General features: G+C 39.1%; 1 pseudogene; it reads right to left on the bottom strand.

The window, feature by feature from the left end:
- Positions 1-7,203: 7,203 nt before the first annotated feature.
- On the bottom strand, positions 7,204-9,205 carry LOC114398577 (annotated as a pseudogene).
- Between the last annotated feature and the right edge of the window lie 850 nt (positions 9,206-10,055).

Below are 10,055 nucleotides of genomic sequence, written 5' to 3'. Positions count from 1 at the left end.
TTTTTATTTGCTTCTTAGTTTCTATTTGCGATTAATATTAAAACTTCTTATGGTGGTTGGTGTTTCAGAACATGCACAACCTCACTTTTCCTACTTCTCGTGATGGTTTAGAAATGAGTAACAGAGTTTCAAATGCTTCTACACAAGGTTTGTTCTCCTTTTATTCTTGCAACACGTAAAATCTTTATCTCTTCAAAACTAATGCAAATGAAATTGATGTGGTCATGCTTTACAATGGATGTTCTGTCTGCCTTTTATTTCTATGATTTAGTTCTTTAACCTTTGTATAGGAAAAATGAGCTTCACCAGGTAGCTCAACACATTTTAGGAGAAGTTTAACTCTTTGTCTACTCTGATTATAAATCATGGTAACTCAATAACAGTTATGGGTTTATTTATTTTTTGGTTATTACCATTTAATTCATTTGTTTCCATCTTTCATTACTAGGACTTGATTTGTTACCTCAAGAGGAGTTTCTAAGCCTTTTGGGTGGTGCAAAGACTAGCCCACCAGTTCATCAATTTCTCGTTAACACTCTTGGAGGTCTGATGATAAAGGCGAAGGCGGACATACACCCAATCTCCAATTGCAAGGTGAGCATCGCGGCGATGCTTGTTTGCCATAGTTTTCATAGCCTCCTAGGCCTTGTGCAGGCGGCGTTGCAGGGTCGTGTGAATTGCGGCCCTGGTACTCAGTAAGCTATCCACAACATCAATGGGAGATCCCCCTTATAAGTGCTTAACGAGTGTTGAGGGAGGTTTTCCATAAACAACTTCAAAAGGGGAGATGTCGGTGCCGGAATGTATGGTTGTATTATATGACCATTCAGTGAGAGAAAGGAAACAAATCCATTGAGACGGCTGATGATGCACATAGGCACGCAATTATTGTTCCAAGATGCGGTTAAGAACTTCTGTTTGGCCGTTGGACTGTGGATGGTAAGTCGTACTCATCCAGAGTTTAGTACCACTCAGACGAAAAAGCTCGCGCCAAAAGCCACTGATGAAGATGGGGTCTCTATTAGAGACCAAGCTTTTTGGAAACCCATGAAGCTTACAGACCAAATCGAGGAATAAAAGAGCAACTTTGTATGCCGTATGGTGTGTAGGGAGAGCACCGAAGTGAGCCCCCTTGGAAAAATGGTCCACGACCACCATTATGATGGTGAAACCTTGAGATGAGGGCAAGCTGGTGATGAAGTCGAGAGACAAATCTTCCCAGAATTGTGAAGGTATGGGAAGAGGCTGAAGGAGCCCTGCAAGTTTCTTTGCCTCATATTTGGTTTGTATACGGGGTCAGTCGAAATTCTGGCGCATATGGTGAAGAGTCTTTGGCACCCCAGTGTGGCCGCCAAGAGGGGAAGCATGGAACTCCTCTAAAAGGATCGCGGTGAAAGGTGTAGGAAAAGGAAGCCAGATACGACCGTGGCAAGGGAGAAGCTTATTATTAATGGTGATATCAGAGTGGGCTTTGGGATGGGATTCAATATCCTGAAGTAATTGAACATATTGAGGGTCCTGTAACAAGGAGTCCCTGAGCTGGTCCAAAAAGGTTCAATGAGGCAAAGTCAACAAGAAGCATTCAGCCTCTGATGGAACAAGGCGGGACAACATGTCAACCACTACATTGGCGGAGCCGGGCTTATACTTGATAGTATAGTCATAGCCCAAGAGCTTAGACAAGTTTGTTGTTCAAGGGTCTGTATTTCCTGGGACATGAGATCCTTGAGGCTCTTGTGGTATGTGAGGATGGTGAAAGAGGTCCCAAGTAAATAATGGCGCCATTTCCTAACAGCAGAAGTGATTGCGTGCAACTCTCGGACATAAGCAGACGTACGTTGCAATCGGGGGCATAAAACCCAGCTATAATATGCAATTGGGTGACCCTGTTGGGTTAGCACCACACCCATGGATGAACTAGACGCGTCTGTTTCAATTGTAAAAGGTAAAGAGAAGTTAGGAGTAACCAAAACAGGGGCCTGAGTCATCACCTGTTTAAGCTGGTGGAATGCTTGGGTCGTCGTGGATGATCAGGAGAATTGGTCCTTTCGTAAAAGCGAAGTAAGAGGTGCAACAATGGTGGTGTACCCCTTGATAAACTTCCAGTAGAAGCCTATTAACCCCAAAAAGCCACACAATGCAGTGGGGGAAATCGAAGTTGGCCATGCCAACATGGCGTCCACTTTGTCAGGATCAGGTGCCACGCCTTGGCTTGAAATGACATGGCCTAGATAATTGAGCCTCTGTTGAGCTAAAAGGCACTTAGATTTTCGGAGAAGGAAGTTACGCTCTGACAATATGGATAAAATGGACTTCAGGTGAAGGACATGAGAGTCCAAATTGGTGCTATAAACAAGAATGTTGTCAAAGAACACTGCCACGAATTTCCTCAGGAATGGCTGGAGAGCGTCATTCATGGCCGCCTGGAAGGTCGAAGGGGCGTTGCATAGTCCGAATGACATTACCTTTAATTCGTAATGCCCTTGGTGCATTCGGAAAGCGGTTTTAGGGATGTCGGCCTCAACCATGCGTATCTGATGGAATCCTTGGTGCAGGTCTAGCTTAGAGAACCAAGAAGCTTAACCCAAGTCATCAAGCAGCTCATCAATGGTGGGCATTGAAACATGATCCTTAACGGTCACGACATTCAACGCCCGGTAATCGAAACAGCAATGCCAGGTCCCATCTTTCTTTTTAACCAGGAGGATTGGTGAAGAGAATGGACTGTGGCTTCGTTGAATAAGTCCGGCAGTGAGCATAGTGGCAATTTGCTTTTCGATTTCAGCTTTTTGAAAATGAGGGTAGCGGTATGGTTTAACGTTAATTGGAGGTGTGTGAGGTAAAAGTTGAATGTGGTGCTGTATATTACGAGATGGAGGCAAGTGAGTTGGTTCGGTGAAAATGTTGTGATACTAGGATAGGACAGAGGTGATCGCAGACGGGGTAAGGCTGGTAGATGTGGGGTGTGGGGATGGTGAATGGTGGGCTGGCACAGTGGTGATGTGAAATAGGGTGGAAATGCTCTGTGTTTGGACAAGTCTCTTAAATTGGTAGGCTGAAGCAGATAATGGGCTCGGGGGAGCATCAACACTGAGGGTGATATGATGGCCCAAGTGTACAAAAGTCATGGTCAAGGCTTGGTAATTTGTAGTGATTTGGCCCAATAATTTTAGCCACTGTACGTCCAACACAATATCCACACCACATATAGGGAGGTGGAATAAATCAAGGTTAAAGCATTGACCCTAAATCGAAATCGGGTCATGGAGGGATAAGGTGTCACAATCTAGGGTTTGCCCGTTACCTACCATTACACAAAGGGAAGTGGATGGGACCGAGGGTAGGGCAAGAAATTTTGCCATGCGTGACTGGATGAAGTTGTGGGTGCTGCCGCCGTCGATCAAGATGACAACCTGGTGATTGGGCAAAGAGCCCAAGAGACGAAAGGTTTGAGGAGCAAGAGTCCCTTCCATGGCGTTCAAGTTGATTTGGGGAACCATCGCGGGGTCCGATAGCAGAGCCGAAGGTGAACCATGGGTTCCGAGGAGAATTCGAGGTGCTCGTCCGTGATAAACAAATGGAGGCGAAGCTTGCAATGGTTGCCTGGGGACCATTTGTCATCGTAGTGGTAGCATAGGCCTTGGTCGCGATGGACCGAGAACTCTTCCGCCGTGAGTCGCTTGATGGGAATCTTAGGAGTAGGGCTGTAGAAAGTGGGTGAAGGTTTAGCCGGAGCTGATGGAGGAGGGTTCGAGAAGTTGCGGTGGCCACGACGACGATCCAACAACTTATCCTTCTGGAGCTAGGCGAGCTCGGTCGCCTGAGGTAGAGACATAGGGTGGAGCGCCTGAACCTCACGGCAAAGTTCTAGGATGAGCCCGAAGACAAAACAGCTCAACAAACAAGAGGGAGCAAGGTCAAAGGTTCAATTCGCCAGGTGTTCAAACTCCATAAGGTACTCCGTAACCGTACCCGTCTGTTGGAGCTCGAATAGAGCACCTTGTGGGTCTTCATAGAAGGAAGGTGCGAACCTCGACTCCAGAGCCTGAAGCATGGTCGACCAAGACAGAAAGTAGTCATTTTGTGACATCCACTGATACCACGGCAAGGATGGCCCATCCATATAGAAAGTGGCCACGGTGAGGTGTTCGTGATTGGGAATTCCTTGATAATCAAAGAACTGGGATATTTTAAATATCCAGCCGAGAGGGTCATGGCCGTTGAAGCGTGGCACATCCAGCTTCATATGTGGACGATGAGCTGGAGATGGAGGTGGATGCGGGGAAGATGAGGGTGACGGTGGTGTGACAGTGATGGTGGCGAGGCGATCCAAAATCAAATTGATTTTGGCATTGAGGGAGTCCATTTTGGTGTTAAGGTTATTGTGATTTTGGTTCAGAGAAGCTTGGCCTTGTGTAAGGTGATTGACGGCTTCCTTGAGCTTATCAGAAGTAACTTGGCGGGTATGGTGCTCCGGCATGGTGAAGGCATAGAGGCAGGTCGGACCAGTCGATAGAGGACTGGAGTAAAAGATTAAAGGGGAAAGGAAAACTAATAGAGATAAGTTTCTGCTTAATTCATTAATTCCACCTCTTTACATACTTATACTAATTTATTCTAACAAAATGCAATCTATTATAATAGAATTTGCTAATAGCCTAGTGGAATTAACAACTTAGTGGAATTGCTTCTAACTGCTCAAGGCTAATGGCTCATTGCTACTAATTGATGAACCTGACTTTGGAACCTCAGACATACTCTTGAAGGTAATTGGGCTTCCTTATGTTTCTTCTTGGCCTGTTATTATTATTGCTAGCTTCTGTTATAAGGCCCGTGGTGTTGTCTTGCGTTTTTGTGTTGCTACTGCTATCAAATATCATTTGGATTCTTCCAAAAAAAACAAATATGAGACAAGTATAAGATCTATCTTAGAAACTAGGAAATTAATACAGAGGATAATGATATGAAAGACATAACTAAATTTACCTTTTGGGTATGAATACAAAGTGTTTGCTTCTAAAGTAAAACCAATTAGAAGCAGAGGCATATTGCCTTTAAACCCAAGGCATTAATTGTTGAACTCAACAAGTAACACGTGACGGGATGAAAGTAAAAGTAATTACTAGAATATAAGTAAAGTGATTATTACTATTATACAAGTAAAGTGATTATTACTAGTAACACGTATCATGGTATAGATATTTACTAATATCATGATAACTGCAGATGAATCAAAGGTTATGGATTCCAGCCACTAAATATGCAAGTAGTGTAATATTTGAAGAGGCTATGTTGCGGTAAATGTCTTCTTTGTTTCATGTTATTTTTTTTCCTTACAAATTTTACTAGTGATAATAGATAGTACACACGATATTGATCAGTTTTTTCTTTATACTACCCATTCTATAGATCCTAGTTCAAATTCTTTGTTTTTATTCTAGTGATTGATTGTCATACTTGTTTTTATCTCCAATTTTTAAAGTTATTAGTTAAAATTCATGCATTACTAGAAATGCGGTTTTCTAAGTCGGTCATATAGGACATTTTACGACAGTTTTGACTCGTCGTAAAAATGGGTGTCATAAAATGGCACAACCTATATAACGATAGTTTCGAACCCATCTTAGAAAACCAACTATACTAAGACGGTTATTGGAATAACCGTCTTAGAATGTTTCATCTTCGAAGGAGGTTTTTGGTCCTAACCCGTCTTAGTAGAGTCGACTTTCTAAGACGGTTATTCCAATAACCGTCTTAGAATGTAGGTACCATAATTGACTTTCTAAGACGATTATTTCGATAACCGTCTTAGAATGTTAGGGATACTAAGACGGTTATTCCAATAACCGTCTTAGAATGTCATTGTTGTAGTTGACTTTCTAAGACAGTTATGCAAAAACCATCTTAAAATGTTAGGCATACAAAGACGGTTATTAGAATACCCGTCTTAGAATGTCGTGGCTTCTATGACGGTTATCCTTAAAACCGCCTTAGTATCTCTAACATTCTAAGACGGTTACTTGCATAACCATCGTAGAACGTTATTATTTTTTTTTTTGGTTTTTTTTTGTGCTCTTTTATTTATTTATTTTTTGGTTTTTTTTTGTGCTTTAGTAGCTTTAAGCAAGACACTATACATTGATGGAAACCAAAGGTATCATCATCATTTTCAACAATTATGAAGTCTACTTACAATTGAATAGAATCATTTAATTTCATATCACAGAAATTTACATAATAAATGAGACTAATGTCAAGTATGAAAAAATGAATATATATAGGACCATTACAATACAATATAATTTCTAAGCTTCATGCATGTATGTAATAAGTTTTGGTAACAACAGCTGAGTTTGAAGCTTCATGCATGTGCTTTAGCTAAAATGGAATGGATTAATGATTGAAACACTATACAGCACAGGAGCACATGATTTTACTCCTAAATTTGAACACGCAAATGAAATAAATGATCTTTTAACAACACACAATTTACCCAATTGTAAAGTATCCAAGCATCCTGCAAATAAAGCAAATGGTAGTTTGCATCAGTGAATTGTATATATATATATATATATATATATATATATATATCTTTCCCATGTTATTATTTATTACAGATTTAAAAGTGTGGCAATGAACATGCATGATCCATTCACACAGATAAAAAAAGGTTGAAATCAAAACTTTTATATGGTTAGTAGAGTTGAACCTAAGGATGACTCATCTGCTAGCAAGTTATAAAGTAAAATACCAGCAAGATTCTGTTTCAGAAGAACAAAAAACAAAGCAACGATATAGCCAAATAAGAAGTATATGATGTGAGCGATGATTGTGTAAAGCGTTCTTAAAGAAAAACTCTACAAAGCAATGAAACAACAGTGCTTAGAGTGAGTGATAGTGCATAGGGTACATTTAGTTGGACTCCTTCAATTTGTTTTCAATTAACAATTTAAGTTAATATAAGTTTTCAATTTCTTTGATAAAAATGGAAAAGAAAAGCAAAAAAGAGGAAAAAACTGAATCACTGAATGTTGCAGTTCATATCAATCATAATGGAATCGTATCAGTTCACGTATGCATCACATGATTCAAAGTCATTTGTGAATTGTGATTCATAGCACGATGCAAATTGTGAACTTGTCGAAGCATACCATATTTAATCATGCAATCTGAGTCTTGAATCATGCATTTCTAAACTTAAAACTATGCATAATGCATAAAATTACTTTTGAAGTTACTTTTGATATGTAACATTAGTAGTACCTGATATCCTCCCACCAAGTGAAGAATGATGAAAGCATTAGCAAGGTCAATGAGCCAGAAAGGCTCAAAAAAGCCAAACCCTGTCAAGAGGTTTCCTAGTGTATCATTTCCAAAAGATGCATATCCAAAGCATCTACAACACAGGTAGAAGAATGTTCTAATGAAGATTGCAATCATGGAGGCCTTTTTCATGGTTTGATTTTCTGGTGGAGGAGACTCTATAGTGTCCTTTGTTCAACAAAATTCAGTACCTTGTTTTAGCTATAAATTCTTTTCTGTTTGTCTTATGTCACCCTCTACCCACCCAATTTGGAAATGCATGAAATGTTAAGGTACCTGGATTTGAAGAAGGAGAATGGAGTATGGATAGGCAAAGGCAATGTCACCAAGTGCTTGGAAGACTAACCAAAATTTGTCAGCAATTTTATCAGTTGGTATTCCTGTCAAGCTTCCCATAATTCTTCCATTTTTTGCAAGTGCAACCAAAGTCCTAAGAACCAATGTAGTAGTAGCATGATATGGATATTAAATTGAAAACAATTGATTGAAGATGAGCCTTACTTATGACTATTGCTATGCCAGGTCCTAGTCTAACAAATAAGTATGTAAAGGACATAAGTGCCACAACAACTGAAACCCATGCCATGTTATGGAGATTCGGTATGAATGACATTACAATATGAACAAGTCCAAATAGTGCCATATACAGATTGCCACCATATTTACAAGGAGCTTCATGCCCTTTCTTGTGATAACAATTTGATCTCAGAATTACACTGTAAAATGAATAAGCATGCTTCATTAGTTTATATGGCCCCAACAACAACCAAAATAAATCAATAAGCCAGTCTCTCTATTTTCACATAAAAAGAAAAAGAAAAGGCTAAGGTGGTATTCTCATTTCATGAGGAAAGTACCTCAGACTAGTTGCTGTGGTTAGCACATAATCAACACTAGTACTATACAAAGTCAAAAATTGAAGGAAGCCAGCTACACATGTCCTTTTATAACCTGAACTAACAATAAATATAATTAGACATTACAATTATTATTATTGTAGTTCATTTAAAGTATATCTATGTTTAGCTAAAATGATTGTAGAAGAACATGAGAAAGAATTCAACGTGTTACTACCAAGATAAACTCTAACAACATCCATGTAAAAGTAGTTTCTTTTCCCAGTGACAGGATCAAGAGTTCTATAGCAATTAGGCAGGAGGAATGAAGAAATATAGGTAACAATTGCACAACAAAGCAATGCAGCTGGCCTTCCAATCCATCCTAACTAAGAAGTGCTCCATGCAAGGGAGAGAACACCATAACCAATAACAACAGTAATGATATGAGCTATAACACTCTGCAAATTCCCTGGCAGAATTCATGGAAGGACTAAAATTCTGGATTCAAATGCAAATATGCATCAAAATGGATATTTTATGGTCCTAGAGAACTTTACCAGTCCTTTTGGCATGTCCATCATCATCATAAGCACCAGTACCACTTCTAGTTATTTGTAGAGAGTTTTTCCCATCCATCTTTATCAAAGTATCAATTCAATGCAAGCTCATGAAGATTACTGCATGTTAATCCCATAGAAAGGCTTAAGCTAATAAAACTAAAGACAAACTATGTTGGATCTACTTGAAATCAAAAGTTAATAGATATATGTTGGGGAACTACATAAATTTTCCCTGCATGTGATGTGATTAGCCAAATCTACTAAAGCTAATTGCATGAAAGAGAAGCACATGATAAGTTGCTGAAATGGTTTAAACTAATCTAAATTTTGCTAATGAACATGCGCCTGTATGGCTTTTGTTTTGTCAGTTTGTCGGTGTAAGTAGAGTAACTCAATGATGTAAAATTAGACTCAAACTTTTGGTAAGGCATGTCTTACCTAACTAGCTTGTGTAAAACAAATTACACTACCTGCTTTCTAGGAACAACAAAAGATCAGGAAAATGTCTTTGAACCCTTGGTCCAGTGCAGATTGGGTTGAATATAATTATAGGCTTCGAGGAAAAAGTGGAAAAGATGCCAAAGCTAGCTTACGTAGCTTCTTTGAAGCTTCATGAGGTGTGATTATGAGATAATTATTACATAACTTTGAAAGGTTTTTGGGAAGGTAACCTATTATGTACAATGCTTTTCAAACCATCCAAATAATTGAGGAATCAGTAGCAGTCATACTCACCATGGACTTTTATATGCACTCTTTTTTTTTTACTACTTTCAATCTTACTTTTGTGATCTAAACAGCAAAAGAGATTCAGAATCTGTGGACCAGAAGAGTCAAGTGGAGAGTGTTGTTAGGTTTTCATCAAAATACCAAGTGGTGATGAAAAGTTGAAAACCATGTTTTCTGACTTTTGAATAAAAAGCACACCAATGGTTTCAGATCATACCCATAAATCAAATTTATCCTATGCTATAATGGAAGTTCATTTCAACTTCTCTATCATACTTTAGGCCACTTACGTCTAGCATCTTTCACTTCAAGGAACAACACAAAATTTTGGATTTCTCATTGCAGACTTAGCATCATTGGTGTAAAAGCAACATCTTTATTCAGTTGAGTCACATCAAGTGTTGAAGTTTCCCTCAATGTGAATGAATGGAATAATGAAATTGCGATATAAAAGTAACTAGTGGTGTTGCCAAAAAATTTCCAACAATACTATAACATAAAATATAAAGAAGATAACAGTATGTATTTTACTTAGGTAAACTCATTTGTGGTTGTGACAAATTGTCTCCCTCAGCAAGCAGTCTTTGAGATGCTAACTTGGATA

This window comes from Glycine soja, chromosome 19, assembly GCF_004193775.1.
Source record: "Glycine soja cultivar W05 chromosome 19, ASM419377v2, whole genome shotgun sequence".
Taxonomy (NCBI): domain Eukaryota; kingdom Viridiplantae; phylum Streptophyta; class Magnoliopsida; order Fabales; family Fabaceae; genus Glycine; species Glycine soja.
Note: the sequence above shows the minus strand (reverse complement) of the source record. Positions and strands in the feature narration are given on the sequence as shown.